Here is an 18,487-nt window from a genome sequence, read left to right on the forward strand (position 1 = left end):
AGGTAGTGCATCTCACTGTGTCTGATCAGCCCAATACAAGCTCAGAAAGTTCTACCACAGGTCGGGCACAAGTAGTCCATGTGAACATTTGGAGTGTAGATGTCTTCAAATTTGCACATCTCATGATCATCATTGCAGGAGGCACGCTGGTGGGGACTCGGGGGCTATAGCATTAGCACAGCAACCCCCCTTAACCCTACAGGGTTTCCCCTAGAACCCTGAGGAGACTCATACACTCTGGGGCTCAACCATATATTAAGAATAGCCATACACTCTGGGGCTCAACTGATCAATGGGAGTTGGGATAGCTGCCACAGAGCCTGTGCTACACATTCATAAAATAATTCAGTATGTTCAATTCAACAAGCCTTTGTTGAGTACCTGCTAAGTACCAGGTACTGTGTTAGCCTCTAAGGATACAAAGAAAAAAAACCATTTCTTTCTGTCAAAGAGCTCACATTCACTGGAAGTTTTCAGAATGCATTAACAAACAAAACAAGAAAGTGTATGATTAGCTACTAAGAAGAGCAGTTGGAACCATAAATGTTTTAGGATTTCATGGGGATCGAGGGAGCTACAGTGGTGAAGGAAGGTGTCATGAAAGAAGTAGACTTGAGCTGAGCTCTGAAGGACAGGTCGGGGAGAGAAAGGGACAGCATGAGCAAAGGGGAGGGAAAAAATGAGCATGGCGGAATGGACCAAGTAAGTATTTGATTTGTGACAACAAAGAGTTAGCACCATTAGGGAGGTAGAACAGCTGATCTACAGGGCAGAAAGGCAGTATCCATCACCAATAGCCCTGACAAGGACACTAACCTTTTTTTTTTTTATTCCAAGACTGGACACAGGAAACATATAGAAGTAAATGGAGCTTGAATCTCTGGGCTGGTGCTAGGCTGGCCTATGGTACCCGGGTGATGTATCCTGAAAAGAGGAAGAATAAGAAAGTCAAGAAAGATCTCTTGGTGGCAAAACAGGCTAGCTCTAGGGAACCTAAGTGGCTTTCTCTGGTTGTCTGTATTTGTAAAAAACCCACGGGGAAACGTCTTCCACAGCTGAATTTTCAGGGAACAGGAAAGTTCCTGAGAATGGAAAATCAGAATTGTCCAAGAAAGAACAGCCTTAATGAGGGGGTCAATCTATGGCAGAGACTTTCTGGGGAGCTCTGCCCTCTTCAACCCAATCTCTTCTCAGCATTTTACAGAACTACAGAAGGTCAGAGTTGGAAAGGGCGTCGGCAGCAGCTGAGTTCATCTCAGATCAGAACAGGACTCTCTTCATAGCACACACACGTGGTCATCCATCATCTGCTTGAAAACCTCAGCTGAGGAGGCACCGGGCCCCACTTCTTGAGGCAGCTCAGGCCATTTTTAGATAGCCCTAATTATTTAGAACTTTTTCTGGCATCAAGTCTAAATTAGCTTCCTTGACACATCTGCCCATCATTCCCAGTTCTACCCTCCGGGACCAAGCACAACAAATTTAATTGTGTTTCTACAGGGCGTCCATTGAGGCCTGAGCCTTCACACCTTTGTTCCTTGGTCTAATCCTCAAAGGACACACTGTATTTGTCCTTCTCTGGATGCTTTGCTAACGCCCTTCTTAAACTGTGGTGCCCGGCACTGACACTCAACTCCACACGTGGCCTGACCAGCTCAGAGGACCAAGGGTCTGTTACCTTATTCCTCAAAGTGATGCCTGTCTTAATGCAACCACAGACGGCATCATTAACTTCCTAAAAATCAGACACGTCCAAAGTGGAATGGGATGCCTCGGGATGCTGTTGTTGACTCCCTTTGCTTGGAGGTTGGAAGGCCATCTGTCTGGTATGTTAGGATGGGGTTTCTTTTTGTCTACTGATTGGATCAGACGGCTGCCAATATCGTATGGGGCCTCACTAGGTCCTCCAATCCCATCTATTGAAGCTTCTCACACTGGGGCTTCTCACAGCATCCTGGGGCTCTGCTTGACCTTCCAGGCAGAGGTTACCCACTCCTTCCTAAGACCATGGCAGCCCTTCATTTCTACTGTAAAGGCCCAAAGATCCAGCTGGATTCTTGGCCTCCCTGAAAAGTGTAGGCTCTCTCAGGCGCCCGCCCTGTGCTCTAGACACTCACCCTCTTCTATCATATTTTTTCGGATCCTTCCATGCCCCAGGCCCAAACAACCCAGACCCTCCGGACAATCTCTGCTTCAAAGAATCATAGACTGAGAAATGAAAAGAACCTTGGAAATCATCAATTCAACCCCTTCATTTTACAGATGAGGAAAGTGAAGGAGAGAGAGAATCAGAGGGAGAAGGAAACTCAGAAACCATCGAATCCAAAGTCTGATTTTACAGATGAGGAAATTGGGGCCCAGAGAAATCATGTGACTTGCCCAGGATCTCATATCTAGTCAGTGTCAGGACCAAGATCTGAACCCAGGTCTTCCTGACTCCATCATGCCCAGGACCCTAGCCAATGTACTCTGCTGTCTCCCTACTTGTAACATCAGAAATGGGAAACCTGGAGCAGCTGGGTGACGCAGTGGATAGAGGACTGGCCTTGGAGTCAGGAGGACCTGAGTTCAAATCCGGCCTCAGACACATAATATAACACTAGCTGTGTGACCCTGGCCAAGTCACTTAACTCCAATTGCCTCACCAAAAAAAAAAAAAAAAGAAAGAAAAGAAATGGGAAACCTAAGACAGAGCCTGCCATATCTCTAAAAAGCTCACAGATCTTCGCTGGTGTGGTTGAATTGTCCTGGTGCGGCAACAAGGAAAGCCAAGCATCCCACCCACCTATTGGGAGCAGTGACAGCAGCGGAGGAACCTGAGCACACCATGTGCAGGGGAAACAACCCCGAGATTGCTTTCTATCACCACGTCCTCCTTCTGCTGAGGCCTGAGGTCCATCACTCACAGAGTCCTTGCTCCTCCTGAGCCGGAGCCTCAGGGTCTCGAGTCAAGCCTCAAGCCCACCCTTGGGCACTAAAATACATTGTAATAGAGAGGATTTAGCATCACCGACCCTTATTAAAAACCTTACAAAGCCCCCACGCCAAGGGGATGGAAGAGCGAGGCTCCCGTCCAACCTCATTCAAGCACACCTTCTCAACGTGTCCTTGTATCTGCTCCGGACATAAAGTCTCCCCCGTGCTCTCTTTACATACATATTGTATATCACAGAGTCGGCGAAAATGTACTGGATTAGACGTCAGGAGACCGGGGCCCCTCCCAGCTCTGTGCCAGCTGACCACACAAGACTTGGCTAGGGCTAGGCTTCCTCATCCATAAATAAGGGGAGTGAAGAAATGATCTCTCAAATCCCTTCTGGTTCTGATGGTCTTTAGTCTGACTTTCTCTGTGCTCTTTGATCCCTCCCAGCTCTGACATCCCTGTTCTAAGGCCCCTCCCAGCTCTGACCTCCTATTCTAAGGCCCCTCCCACCTCTGACATTCCTTGTTCTAAGGCCCCTCCCAGCTCTGACATCCCCTGTTCTAAGGCCCCTCCCACCTCTGACCTCCTATTCTAAGGCCCCTTCCAGCTCTGACATCCCTTGTTCTAAGGCCCCTCCCAGCTCTGACATCCCCTGTTCTAAGGCCCCTCCCAGCTCTGACATTCCCTGTCCTGAGGCCCCTCCCAGCTCTGACATTCCTTGTTCTAAGGCCCCTCCCACCTCTGACCTCCTATTCTAAGGCCCCTCCCAGCTCTGACATCCCCTGTTCTAAGGTTCCTCCTGCCTCTGAGTTCTATGAGTCTATATTTCTACACCAGCTCCTTTGTGCCGCTCTAGACTTTTCCACAAGAACTTTCACTGCAACAAAAGCTCAATCTAGTCACCAGACTGATAATCGAGGTGACTACCTGTCAGTGGTGCACACCTGGAAAGATAGCTAAAGGTCAGAGATGCTGGACTGAGAGACTTACCTCACACTCACACACACACACACACACACACACACACACTGACACAGAGACACATGTGTGCACACACATGTACACACGCACACATACATATATGTATGCACACACTAATGCACGCTCACATATGCATGCATGCACATATACTCACGTACGCACACACGTACACACACAAATGTGCACATACTCATGCATACACATACAAGCACACACATACCCACTCACACTCGTGTGTGTGCACACGTTCACATGCGCACATATTCATACACACATGTGCGCATGCATACACATACTCCTTTAACACCTGCTTCAAGGGGTTGATTCCCAGGACCAGAGGTGGAAAAAGGAAGAGACCCTCAAGGTCATCTAGTCCTGTCCCTTCATCTGACAGAGGAACAATCTGAGACTTGGAGAGTCACATGTGTGATCAGTGAACAGGACCCAGCTGCTGTGACCCCCAAGCTCCCTCCCGTTTGCCATCCTGCCTACCACCCGAAGGTCTTGGTCCATGCTTCTCCATGTGACTTTGAGCAAGTCACTTCCTCTCCCTGGGCCTCAGTTTTCTTTTCTGTTAAAGAAAGGGTTTGGACCAGATGGCCCATGGTCCCATTCAGTTCTAGTGTCCTGTGACCTGTGTGGTCTGCAGGGATTTTCCAGAAGAGCCCAGTCCTGTCTCCCAACCCAGAGCAAAGCTCCAGGAGAGCCTGACAGGAGAGAACTGGGGGTAGGGGATGATCCACGGTGCCTGGCCCAGCAGAGGACAAAAGGGACAGGCGCAGGACGAGGGCAGGGGGCTTGATGCATTGTGCTAAACTATGTTAATTACAACAGGACCTAGCAGCATAATTTGTATCCCGGTGATGAATGTCTGCGTTTTCAGGGTCTGATTGCCCTATTTACATTTGGAATTTGCTGATCTTTTATTAATGTCTAGGGGCTCTGAAGTTCTTGACTGGGGCAGTGGAGACGGAGGGAGGCGAAGCTGGAGCTGAGGAGGGCTCAGTCTGGCCACCTGCTGGACTCCAGGAGGCTCCTGAGGGCGCTGCCCAGTGCCCGTGGTCCTCTAGGCAAGGGGCAGAAACATCTCCGTTGAGAGTCAGAACAATTTCCTCATGTTCCAAAGGGAGCCCCACTGCCCTGCTCAGTCCCAAGGTCATTACCGCTCACCCCAGCTTACTGCAGAAGCTTTTCATCACACAGGATAGTGGTACCAGCCCACAGAATCTCTTCCTACCAGCCGGGGAGGCAATGGCTAATGTTAAGCAGTGAGCAGGGAGTTAGGAAGACCTGGGATTGAATTGGACTCAGACGAGTCCTGGCTTTGTGACCCTGGGCAAATCCCATCTGTACAATGAAGGGCTTGGACTCAGTGACCTTTAAGGTCCTTTCCAGCTCTTAGTCTCTGATTCTATGAATAAAGGAGGGGGAAATGATTGTCTTTGTTTCTGGTCGAATTTGTCGGAGTGCTATGACTGCTCGCGTCCAGGGTCTCACAACCTAACACGTAAGAGAGAGAGTCAATCAATTGACGAGTCTTTAATAAGCACCTACTATGTGCCGTGCATTGGGCTGGCACTAGAGGCACAAAGACAAAAATGAAAAATCCTGCCCTTGACACATTTATCTTCTCTTAAAGGAAAGAGAATGGGGCAGGGCTCAGAAGCTATTGTTATGGTGTAGATATTGGTGGCCATGGACAGAGGGTCCTCACTGCCTAAAGCCTCAAGATACGAGACTCCCCCTCACCCCCTCCAGGGTGACTAACCTTTGGGTAGCCCTAGGTGCTAGGATTAAGCTTCCAGGGCTGGGTATGCCTTTGAGGCGCGTGCACACACACACCCACACTCACACACACACACACACACACCGTACACACATTCACACTTCTGCTTACTCTCCTGCCAGTATAATCCTACCCAGCCCTCAAAGCCTGGTTTAGGCAACACCTTCTCCAGAAAGTTTTCCCTGATCTTCCCAGCTTAGAAAAGACCGCTCAGATAACACCTTCACCAGGAGGCCATCTTCCCTAATCCTCTCAGTAATTAGACCTCTCTCCCTCTTGAAGTTCCTTTCTATGAAGGCAGGTACATGGTACATTCCTAGAGCAGATGGTAAGCTCCTTGAGGGTAGGAGCTTCATTTTGTGTCTTTGTGCAAGAGCCTTTTTCTATCATTTAGATAGTACTTACTATGAGCCAGGCACTATGCAAAACGCTTTACAATTATTATTGCATTTGGGGCTCAATACAGCCCTGGGAGGCAAGTGCTATTATATTATTGCTCCCCATTTTACAGCTGAGGAAACTGAAGCAAACAGAGATTAAGTGACTGTCCCAGGGTTATAGAGCTAAGCCAGATTGGAATTCAAGTCTTCCTGACTCCAGGCTCAACACGCTATCCATTTCAACGTCAGCTGCCTCTAATAAGGAATATCGTGTCCTGTCATGTCATCAGGGGCCCAGGACAGAGACATGGGAGTCACCTATGGTAGTATCTCACTTCCTCACCCCATCAGTTCCCGTGGATTAAGTTATCACCTCTTTGGCACCTATAGATTCAGCCAGAACTCCAGTCCCACATCACTAAATGCCTTTTGAATATATGGCAGACTGGATGTCCTGGAACCATCTCAACCTCACCATGTCCAAAACAGGAATCAGTATCTACTCCTGCCCCTTTCCATCCACCCCCCCCATCTTCTGACCTTCCCTGTCCCCGTCGAGAGAACCATCATTCTCCCAATCTCTCAGGCTCACAACCTCAGCCTCGTTCTCACTCACCTCACATATCCACTGGCAAAATTGTCATTTCTATCTTCATGATATCTCTGGTATATGTCCTCTTGTCTCTACTCACAGCTACCAGCCTGAGGCAGGCTCTCATCACGTCTCATCAGGACTCCTGCGAGAGCCTCCTAACGGCCTCCTTGCCTCCAGCCTCTTCTCCCTCCAGTCCATCCTTCACCCAACTGTCAAAACAATCTTCCTAAAGTCCAGGTCTGGCCACATCAGCTCCCTACTCAGTAAACTCCAATGGCTCCCTATGACCACCAGGATTTAAAAGAAATCCTTCTGTTTGTCATTGAAAACTCTCCATAACTTGGCCCCTTCTTGTTCTTCACATCTTCCCACACTCAACTCCCCTCCAAGACTGGGCCATCTCCAGTCATCCTTATCTATATCTGGCCACTGGACCCAGATGGCTCCAGAGGAGAAGGTGAGGCTGGTGACCTTGCACTGCCCTGACTCACTTAAATCCAATTTACTTGCAAGTCATGGCATCACCTTCCTCATGTCATGGTCCTCTTTGAGAATGAAGGACAAACAACAACAACCCCTCCAAGAACTTTACAACTTTCTGGATCTCCCATACAACACTCCATCCGCCATCTTTGCCCACCATGCCTAGAATGTTCTCCCTCCTCACCTTGGCCTCTTAAGTTTTCTGGCTTCCTTCGAGACTCAGCTCAGATCCCATTTTCTTCTGGAAGCCTTTCTTAGTTCCCCACTCTCTCAGCACCTTACCTCTGAGATCTATCTATTCTTTGTGTATCCTGTTTGGACATGCTATCTCCCCATCAGAACATGAAGTCTTTGAGGGCGGAAACTAGTTTTTTTATTGTTTCGTCTCTGAATTGTCAGTGCTTAATACTAAGTAAGTATGTACGAAATCCTTTTTGGTTTGGATTTGAGTCAGCTCTGGGTCCATGAGCAAGTCACTCCCCCATCTGAGCCTCAGTTTCCTCATCTGTCAAGTGAGGCATGTATTAGACAGGATGCTTTAAAGACTGGTGAGTGTTTTCTTCGCAACAATCCTGTTAGGTGTGAGTGGTACAAATATTATTATTTTCATTTTACCCATGATTCCTGTGGACAACATACAATCTTGTAAACACCCCTAGAGGTACTAAGAATACTTCGACTGAACAACACAGACAAGGTTGTGTGCTGCCTTCTGTAAGCCTACAGAAAGGCAGCATCTCACAGGATTGTTTATAACCTGTGCTATCCAGGCTCATTGCTTAGCCACGGAATGACAAGGAACATTGCTTTAAAAATTAAAAGCTTGGAACCTGTAAGTCTCTCCGAACCCTCAGCCCCAAATACATATTCATAGGACATAGGTACTCAACATGCTGTGGGCACACATATAATTTACTGAACATACAACAAATGAAAGGCAAACAACACAGAGTCCTCTGCCTCCAAACGTCTCCTAAACCTCCCCCTGCTTACCCTCCCATATCTTTGGGGTGCCTGGGGGAAATTCCACAGCATCCACACCATCCATGGGGCACAGAAAGGATTGAGAACAGTGGCTGAGTAGATGGGACCCCGCATTAGGGTCAGGATCTATAAACAACACCGTGGGAGAGAACAGTCTGATAATGTATCTTACATCATCATTATTATCACAAAATAGCTAGCATTAATATAACACCTACTATGTGCCAGGCACTGTACTAAGTGCTTTGCAAATATTGTCTCATTTGATTGTCACAACCCTAGCAGGTAGGTTCTATTATTATCCCCATTTTACAGTTGAAGAAATGGAGGCAAACTGAGACTAAGTGACTTGCCCAAGGTCATAGATTTGAACTCAGGTCTTCCTGACTCCAGGCCCAGAGTTCTAATCACTGCATCACTAGCTTCCAACTGATGAGCTTTTCAAAAGCAGACAAGTCTGGCCATTCCAGCCCCATATCAGCTCCAGGATCTGACTCCTCTCTGGGGGCCTCAGGGTCAAGGGAGCACTGATCGTGATTTTAGCTCATCCTCTTGTCTAGTTGACCAGCAGATAGATTCAGGGGTCACAGCAGCTTATGAATGCTGCAGCCCAGCCAGACCCAATGCCCAAACCTCAGTCTGATCCTAGCAACAACAGATTACTTCCCATGGCCTCCCTCTTCCCCACCTCCCCCTCCAACCTCAGTGACCAGAAAGTCCCAAATCTCAAAGGCAAACGGAGGGGGAAAGGCTCCCACTCCTGCACACCAGAGCACAGACGTCCCCACTTCCTGGTCCTTCTTGTCCGCTGTAATCCCCCACTGGGACGGTCCCACTGCCCCGGCCTCTCTCTCTGCTTTTGATTGGCTCAGAGCAGTCTTATTTCCAATGAGATCTCACCTTATTTCTCTGAGAGAGGAATTTCTAGGACTCTTAAGAGGACCCACAAAGATGAAACAGTGATAACCTGGCTACATTCCAAGAGGGACACTGAGGCCGAGAGAAGTTAAGTGATTCATTCATCCTCACAAAGCCAATAGATGGGTTTGGAATCCAGGCTTCCTCAGTCCAAGTCTACCTCCCTATTAACCGGCATACTGTCTCGTAATGACCTCGAAGGTCTCCTTCAGCTCCAACACTCACCTTCAAGATTTTCTTGATACCTCACTCCCTAAGACCCAGATCCTGTGTGTGTGTGTGTGTATGTGTGTGTATGTGTGTATGTGTGTTTGTGTGTGTGTGTGTGTGTTTGGGGTGTGGGGACAGGGAGAGAGGGAGTCTCTCACTTTAACTGACACAGGAAGGTTTCTTTAGGACTAGCCTGTACTGCCCGGGGCTCTTCATCTCACCAAGGTCGTAAGGGCAGGCAGATAAGGAGGCAGCAGGCTATAGAAAGGGTATTGCCAAAGACAGGAAGCCAGGAGACCCAGGGGCCTGACTCTGCTATGGACCTGGTCAGTGCACATGCATCCTCAGAGGAATCATCTGTACTTTGTTTTATTCTCTATAACATGAAAATTAGGCTAGATAATATCTAAGGCCCTTCCCAATTCTTGACATTCCCTGCTCTAAGGCCCCTCCCAGCTCTGACATTCCCTGTTCTAAGGGCCATCTAAGCTCTGACATTTCTGTTCTGAGAACCCCCAGTCGCTCCATGCTCTAACACTCTATGACCTATAAGTGTCCCTGTGGTCTTCTCCTTTTCAGGCTAACTCCTTTGCTTTCCCTAAGGCTCCAGGCTCCTTCCACCCAGGTCACTCATTGCAATATAAAGGCCAGTGGGCAGGAGGAGGACATTAATTACTACTGGGCCCAATGCCTAGTGATTGTTGGGGAGAAATAGAAAAACTAATGAGATGGCTGAGATCTCAGATTCCACTTGGCCTTTAGCCCTGGATGAATGACTTCTTGTCCAAATCAGAACCATGACATCAGCCCACAGGGTCAGTGGAAGAGCAGACAGGAAGTCCATAAAGAGGCAGAGAGACTGAGGCTGAGGCTGATGCTGTATTTGCAGATGTTGGGCGGTGTGGTGTGGTGGGAGGAGGCGGGAGGGGGCTGGGGGTGGGTGTGTTGAGGACAAAATGAGAGAATATTTATAAAATGTTTTGCAGAACTTTTAAGGTATAATTTAAGACATAATCATTTGAGCTGCCCAAAAGTAGAAGTGGCTTTCTTGGGAAGTAATAAATTTCCCCTTCTATCGAGGTCTTCCCAAAGAAGCTGGATGATTACTTCTTTGGGATGTTATTAAAGACATTCTTGTTATTAAAGACGGCACCACCATCCTCCCAGTCCCCCAGACTCACAACTAAGAGTCATCCTGAACTCCTCAGTCTCTTTCATCCCCCAGATCCAACATGGTGCCAAGACCTGGCAATTTCACCTCTGCAGCATCTCTGGTTGATTTCACCTCTGCAGCATCTCTGGTTGATTTCACCTCTGCAGCATCTCTCGTTGATTTCACCTCTGCTGCCTCTGGTTGATTTCACCTCTGCTGCGTCTCTGGTTGATTTCACCTCTGCAGCGTCTCTGGTTGATTTCACCTCTGCTGCTTCTCTGGTTGATTTCACCTCTGCTGCATCTCTGGTTGATTTCACCTCTGCTGCATCTCTGGTTGATTTCACCTCTGCAGCATCTCTCGAATACACTTCTTTCTCTCCTTAGATACTGCTCCCACTCCAGTACAGGCTCTGATCACCTTAGGCTTGGACTGTTGCAATAGCTGCTGGTGGGTCTGCCTGCCTCAGGTCTCTCCCCACTCCAGTCCATCGAGATTCATCCACTAAAGCTCCTGTCACCCCCCTACTCTATAAACTCCAGTGCCTCCCTATGGCCTCCAGGATCAAATACAAAATGCCCTGTTTGGCATTCAGAGCCCTTCATGACCCAGCCCTCTCCTACCTCTCCAGTCTTCTCACACCTTCAATCCAGTGACACTGGCCTCCTGGATATTGCACGAAAAAGACACTCCCGGGCATTTTTTACTGGTTGTCCCCCATGTCCTCAGCTTCACTTCCTAGCTTTCTTCAAGTCCCAGGAAAATCCCACCTTCTACTGGAAGCCTTTCTTGGTCTCTTTAATACTAGAGCCTTCTCTCTTCTAATTATCTCCAATTTATTCTTAAATATTTCTTATTTGTACATAGTTGTTTCCATGTTGTACCCCATTAGATTGTAATTCCTCGAGGGCAGGAACCATCTTTTGTCTTTCATTGTATCCCAATGCCCTGGCTCCTAATAAATGTTTAATACACGTTTCCTGCCCAACTGATTGGCTAGCTGAGATAGATGGATTTTGGGATCTCCAAAGTAAGCCAGCCTCTGCCTGAGATGAGACACAGAACCATTGAGAGTTTGAGATTCTATCAAAAGCTGCAGGTGTAGAAGAAGAGAGAGGGGCTGGGTATGGAAATGGATGTTCAAAATGGAGGCATCCACCCCTCACACAGAGTCCTTCTGGGAAGCTATTGAATCCCTGAGCTGAAAGTCTGCACTGGAGGTAGAGCGTCCCTGAGAGACAGAGGAAGCCTGCCTTGGCCATGAGGATTTCTGACGTCTGTGTTGACACTATTTTCCCTCGACCTTGGGAAAGGTCACTTTCCCTCTCTGAATCTGACTGTTCCTCTAGGAAGGGAAAAGAGTTGGACCAGATAATGTTCAAGGTCCTTTTAAAGTTCCAATTCTGTATTTTTATACTTCTAGCATACCACACTGCTTCAGGGCCCTCTAGGAAGGAAGGAAGGAGGGAAGAAGGGAAGGAAGGAAAGAAAGATGGAAAGGAAGGAAGGAAGGAAGGAAGGAAGGAAAGAGGAAGGGAGGGAGGAAAGAAACAAGCACTTATTAACTACTCACTATGTGTCTTACCACAGTGCCCTGCACATAGTAGGTGCTTAATACCTGTTCGTTGAGTACCATTGATGTGCTAGGCACTGCGTTAAAAGCTTTACAAATATTATTCCATTTGATCCTAACAACAACGCTGGGGAGGTAGGTTCTACTACTATTATTTCCATTTTACAGTCGAGGAAACCAAGGCAGCAGAAGTTAAGAAACATGTCCAGGGTCACACAGTAAGTGTCTCGGGTCAGATCTGCATGTGTCTTTCTGACTCCAGGCTCAGGGCTCTATCCACTGGACCACCTTGCTTTCTTCAGCCATCAGGCACACATGAGTCAATAGAAAAAAAAAAACACTGAGTTTAGAAGGAGAGGATCTGGGTTTGAATCCTAATTCTGGGCTTATTAGCTATTACCCCGAGAAAGTCAGTTAACTTTCTAAACCTCAGTTTCTCCCATTTATAAAATGGGGATAATAATAGCATCTACCTCATAGGGCTATTGTAAAGATCAAATAAGAAAATGAATATAAAACTCATCACAGGCCTTAAACACTGGCTAAAGGTCGGGTGTTACTGTTATAGCCCAAGTCGCTTTCACAGGCAGCATGAGTGCAGTAGATAAAGCACTGGGCCTGGAGTCAGGAGGACCTGAGTTCAAACCCAGCCTCAGACACTTACTAGCTGTGTGACCCTGGGCAAATCACTTAACACAGTTTGCCTCAGTTTCCTCGTCTCTAAAATGAGCTGGCAAAGGAAAGGGCAAACCACTCCAGTATCTTTGCTGAGAAAACCCCAAATGGGGTCACGAAGAGTCAGACACAACCGACCTACAACTATATCTCTTTCGACTCTTTGGGAATCTATTTCCTCATTTGAAAAGTAATTGAAGGAAGCAATAGGAAGAGACCGAGATTCAGAGGCAGTGTGAGGTAGAGGACAGAACACTGACTTCTTAAGCTGGAATCCCATCTTGGACCAATGACTTTGTACAAGCCATTTGACTTGTGGGCCTCAGTTTACCCTCTCTAGAAAATTAGGTTGGACTGGTAATCCCTACAATCCCTTCCAGTTCCGGGTCTGTAGTCCTGTGCCTCAGTTTCCTCAGCTGTAAAATGAGAGAGCTGGCCTCAGTGACCTCTGAGGGCCCTAGCAGCTCTCAGATCCCATGAAGCTGCCAGGCCAGGCCAACTCAGCAGCTGCAGGAAGCTGGGTCAGCCCTCCTCAGTTAGTCCAGAAAAAACTGGCTCGATATTTCCATGCTAACGGGGGATGTCAGTTATCGAGCACATTAAACAGGGCCATAAATTCGTAATGAGGGCTTGGAAATGAATGGTGCTTATCATTTATGGATGGAATAATCAAAGACAGTGTACTGGGAAGTTTTATACAATTTTACTAGCAGCTTCTCAGCCTGCCCCCTCTTCCAGGATCATGGAGAATGCTTCTTCCCCAATGACCTCCGAGGGACCTTCACCAGGTCTCTTGGGAAAGGCTCACTGGTCATTTTCCTAGGGGCAGAGGGGCCAAATTTCACCTCTGCCCCAACTCCCCCGGTGATGTCACAAGGAAGCTAACCAGGCCCTGGAAGTCTCACTTCCGAGACACTATATTCAGTGGCTCAGCATCTTGGACTGTGGGATCATAGGGTTAGAGAGGAAAGGGACCTCAGAGGGTATCTAATCCAACTGGACCATGTCACAGATGAGGAAACTGAGGCCAAGGAAAGAGAAAGATCTTGAACAAGGTTCAATCAACTTCAAGCTGGAAGGGACCCCAGAAGCCATCCGGTTCCACCCCTTCATTTTACAGATGAGCAAACTGAGCCCGGAGTCGCTCACCATCAGATGGTCATCGTTTTAGAGTTAGAAGGGAATTTTTGGAGATCTGATCCACCATCTAATTCATTTTTCAGATGAGGAAACAGAGACTGAGAGGGGTTTGCCATCAAGTCCAAATCCATCATTTTTCAGGAGAGTGAGTTCCAAAGGGAATCATCATCTAGTTAATTTCACAGCATCCTCTTTTCCTAGTCCCTCCTCTTCTCCATCTCTCCTTTATGTGTCATCTTCTCCCATCAGAATGTAAGCTCCATGAGGGCAGGGACTATTTTGCTTGCATATCTCTTTCTGCCCTCAGCACTAAGCACAGTACCCGGCACATAGTAATTGCTTAATAAACGCTGTCTTTACCTAGTCGAATCCCCTCATTATACCAAGTTTCCTGAGGCCTGTAAGAGTTAATTATTTAGCCCAAACCCTCATTTTAACAGAGAAGGAAACTGAGACCCAGAGAAAAGTAGGCTCTCATCTAAGACAGAGCCAGGATCAAAACTCATGCCTCCTCTGCCCTTCCCATTCCCAATAGCAAAGGTTGTGAGAACATCCCAGGTCCTTTAGGGTGGCGGTCTCTCTAGCCTGTCCTGAAGTCAGTCCAACTTGGTCAAAACCAGAGCATCCCTGACCGAAGGAGGCCTCCCTCCTTTCCCGGGGAGGGCTTGGGCCATGCTGCCTCCCCATCAAAAAGAGCCCATCCATTGCCATGGCAACCGGTGCAGGTGAGCCTCATTACTGTTAATCCTCTAATTACTGACTACCTCTTCAATCGGTTGTAATTACTTCGGGGACACAGTTAACCTCTCATTAGGAACGCATGGCCGCTTTCACCAAAAGCCCAAACACTGACATGCCTAGTAATTTACCACCCCGGCACTCAGGGCCCCGCTTTGTGCGCGGCTCGGGCGCAATCTCATCCCTGTCATTACCCAGGCTGGTTGTCATGACGATTAATCATTCAATCCCTCATCAGCAACTTTTGCCAAATGTCACCCGACTCTTGATCAGATGAGAGCGGGGAGATGAGTTGCTGGGAAGGATCTATCCAGTGCCCCAGCGCTGGTTGGGGGCTAATGGCCCAGAAATGGACCCCCGGGGGGGAAATTTTCCCTAAGTTTGGCTTTCTGTTGGACTTTCGGCAGAGGAAATGAGGCTCTGCACAGAGGGAGATGCAGACAGCTAGGGGGACTCAGGGTAGCTTGAAAACAAGGAGACCAAATGTCAAGATGGAACAACTTTCACGAAGTGAGATTCAACTCAATTCAATTCATTTGTTCAACAAATGTTTATTAAAAAGCCTTCCAGGAGAAACATGGAGGCATAATGGTTGGAGATCTGGCTTCCAAGGCAGGAGCGCCTAGATTCCAATCCTGTTTCTTCAAGTGAGGGGAAGGGGGAGACAGATTGAGTTCCAGTAAGGAGAAAGACCAGTTCTGCCATGGTCAAGCATTCAATTAACAAGCATTTATTAAGTGCCTACTATGTGTCAGGCATTGCGCTAGACCCTGGGAAGATAGAAATAAAATCAGATCAATCCCTGCCCTCCATGAGCTTATATTCTAATGGGGAACACGATGTGTTAAAGGGAGTTAAGATGGAATCAGAGCAAGCTAAGGAAACCACAGGGGGCTAGTGAAGCAAATTCTCCCAATGCCAAGCTCCTTTAGAGAACCATAGACTCTCAAAGTTGGAAGGGTGGCCACTCTGGTCCAAGGCACATGGCTACAACAATCCCCTCTACAGCATATCTGATCAATGACTATCCAGCCTCAGCTTGAATACCTCCACTGATGAGGAACTCACTATCTTTTGAAGCAGCCCATTGAACTCTTTGTTGGATGGCTGTAATTATTAGAAGGTTTGTCGTGACATTTAGCTCAGGATCCTAGATTCAGAGCTTAGAGGCCATCATGACCAACCTCCGGATTTTACAGATGAGGAAACTGAGGCCCTAAGAGGGGAAGAAGCTTGATCAAGGTCACACAGCTAGTAAGTGGAAGTATTGGATTAGAACCCAAGACCTCTGGCTCCAGATTCAATACCCTTCTCTACTGTATTACATCGTGACACAATGTAGTTTCTCTCTCTCTCTCTCTGTCCAAATCACCTTGTATTTGTGTGCGTTTGTGTGCATGTGCTCGAGTGTGTACATCTCATCAGTTCACAGCAGAGCTTCAGCTCTTGGAAGGCTATTTCATTCTTGTCTTTTTAGTCTTGTGATGCCTATCCCAGAGTAAGTGTTTAATAAAGGCTTATTAGGCTTGAACTAAGTCTTCTCTTCACCCTTTGGTGGCCATGCCTGCCAAGGTTATTGCTCAGCCCTGGAGTGCTCCCCTGGATGGCACTCAGAAATATTGTGGCAGGGCAATAAAGAAGAATTTCAGCCCCTGAGATCAATTCTGTTGAGCCTCGAGGTGGGCATGGGGTATGATCAATTCGGTTCCATTTAATTCAATATTCCTTTATTTATTAGGTGCCAGGACCCCTGCTACAAAGACAGAAATGAAACCAGCCCCTGCCCTCAAGGAGCTTAGTCTACTGTGTGTAGGGTGAAGGAGGGTGCTATGTCCAAAGTCTGATCACTCCCATGCTGGGCTAAAGTAGACTGGAATAAGAGGGCAAGGGAGTTGAGAAAGTTTAGGAATTGGGAGGTCAGGGGTGTGTGAAGGGGGCAGGACTTGTGATAGCTTTGAGCCCAGGTACTAGACTTTCTGGAGAGGAGAGAGGTGGAGATCCATAGATGGTAGAAACAAGAATCTGGGCAGGATGAAGTCAACTCTAAAAGCAGTTGCTGAATGATGGTGGCAATGAAAAGTTCTATGAATACCACCAGGAACAAGGCATAAGCCAGATCCTCCTCCTGACCCTGGGTGCCAGGAAGGGGTCCTGGGTGACAGAAGAAGCAGCCAGTCTTGGAGAGAGGATCAAGACATATGATATCTTCAAGAGGGAAGCCAGCTTTAGCAAGCACAAAAAGATGGAAAGAAAGTGAGAGGATGAGATGCATAGTGAATGGGGATGTTCATTAATGATACAAGAGGGCTTTAGAGGACACGGCAGAGGGGGAGGGCTAGAATTATGGGGATGAAGGAAGAAGCAGTGAAACCTGGGACTTGGGAAGCTACCTGATTCTCCTTTCCACTGCCAATACATTTGACACAGGTCTTCAGGACAGGCAACATGTTGGGGGGGCTAAGGCCGGGCAGTCTGTCCTGTTGAAAAAGATAAGCATGAAAGGAGTGTAATGGAGATGGGGGAGGGCAGACAGCTCCAGGAAGTTGAGGGGGAAAAGTAGGGTGACTGATCATTCTGCTAGAGGGAGAAAATGCCCTTCAAAACATCAAAGCTGGAACAAAGCCCCAGCTGCCCCACATTAGTTCCAGCTTGGCAAAATGTCCAGCCTGTTCTCCCTTTTCTTCTTTCTCCCCATTCCCCTGGATCAGTGTAGAAAGCAAAGGATGCTCCTAAGGACCAATAAACTGCCTATCCACCCAACAGCACAGAGATGTTGAGATCTGTCCATTTCACTTCTCTGTGCCTCAGTTTCCTCATGTCTAAAATGGGAAGAATAATAGCGCCTCCCTTACAGAGCTAGCATGAAAACCAAATGAGATGATCCATGTAAAGTACTCTGTAACTCTTAAATCACCATATAAAAGGGAAGGATTAGTACTACCTTACTGACTTTGGGAAAGTCAAACCCTTTGAGCCTTAGGCAGAGTTTCCTCTGTTTAAGGTAAAAGGATTGAACCAGGTAATGGTCTAAGGTGCCTTCTGGCTGTAAGCCTATGATCCCATGATTGCCTTAGGAATCCTAGGAGCATAGATTGAGAACTGAGTCCTTAGAGCCTATTTATTGAGTTGGCCTTGGGTTTGAGAGGGGCAGAGGGGCGGTGTTAGATGGTGGGAGGAGAGGGAGGGATTATCATCATTCTTTCCTCCTTAAGATTTCCCAACCACCTTGCCTCTGTCCTAGAAACCCCCCTCTGCCCCTAAGGGGAAAGGGCCAGTCACACTTCTCCAGGCTCCTTTGAGCTCGGCCTGGGTAACATTCCAGAGCGTCACCAGCGGCCAGGAAGGCTTGGCCGCCAAAGCGTGTGTTTGATGTAATTACAGCACGCTGTAAATGGTATTAACAAACTGTCACAGCAGCCACATGATATTAAGGAATAACTCTATCTTCATAACGGGAGACTCCATGGCTGCCGTGGCTTGCTAATTTACAAAGGGGGACCCCTCCTCCGAGCTTGAGGTTGGGGATGGCCACTGGCATTTCCCAAGGGGATTTCAAGCTTGAGAAGTTGGCCCCCATGATCTCATCTTGGGCCAGGATAGCCTGTTGGCAGCAGAGGAGAGGGGGGGATTGATTACCACCCCAGTCAATTACCCAAAGCTCATAGTGTCTTTGGGGACCCAAGGCCAAAAAATTAGACCGTTAAGAACAAGGAGGACCCTTAAAAACTATCAGGTCTGAATCCTTCATTTTACAGATGGGAAACTGAGGCCCAAGGTCTCGGAGATAACAAGTGATGGAGCTAGGATTTGAACCTTGACTCCAAATACATTGGTCTTCCCAATGTAGATTTGGGTTGGGGGGTTTCTTGATCTGGCCTCAGGCTCAGCTCCAGAAAGGCAGGTCCTGGTACTGAGTGATCTAGAACATGAGTCACTATGGTTCCCTGC

This window comes from Vombatus ursinus, unplaced genomic scaffold, assembly GCF_900497805.2.
Source record: "Vombatus ursinus unplaced genomic scaffold, bare-nosed wombat genome assembly UNPS02001287.1, whole genome shotgun sequence".
Classification (NCBI taxonomy): Eukaryota; Metazoa; Chordata; class Mammalia; order Diprotodontia; family Vombatidae; genus Vombatus; species Vombatus ursinus.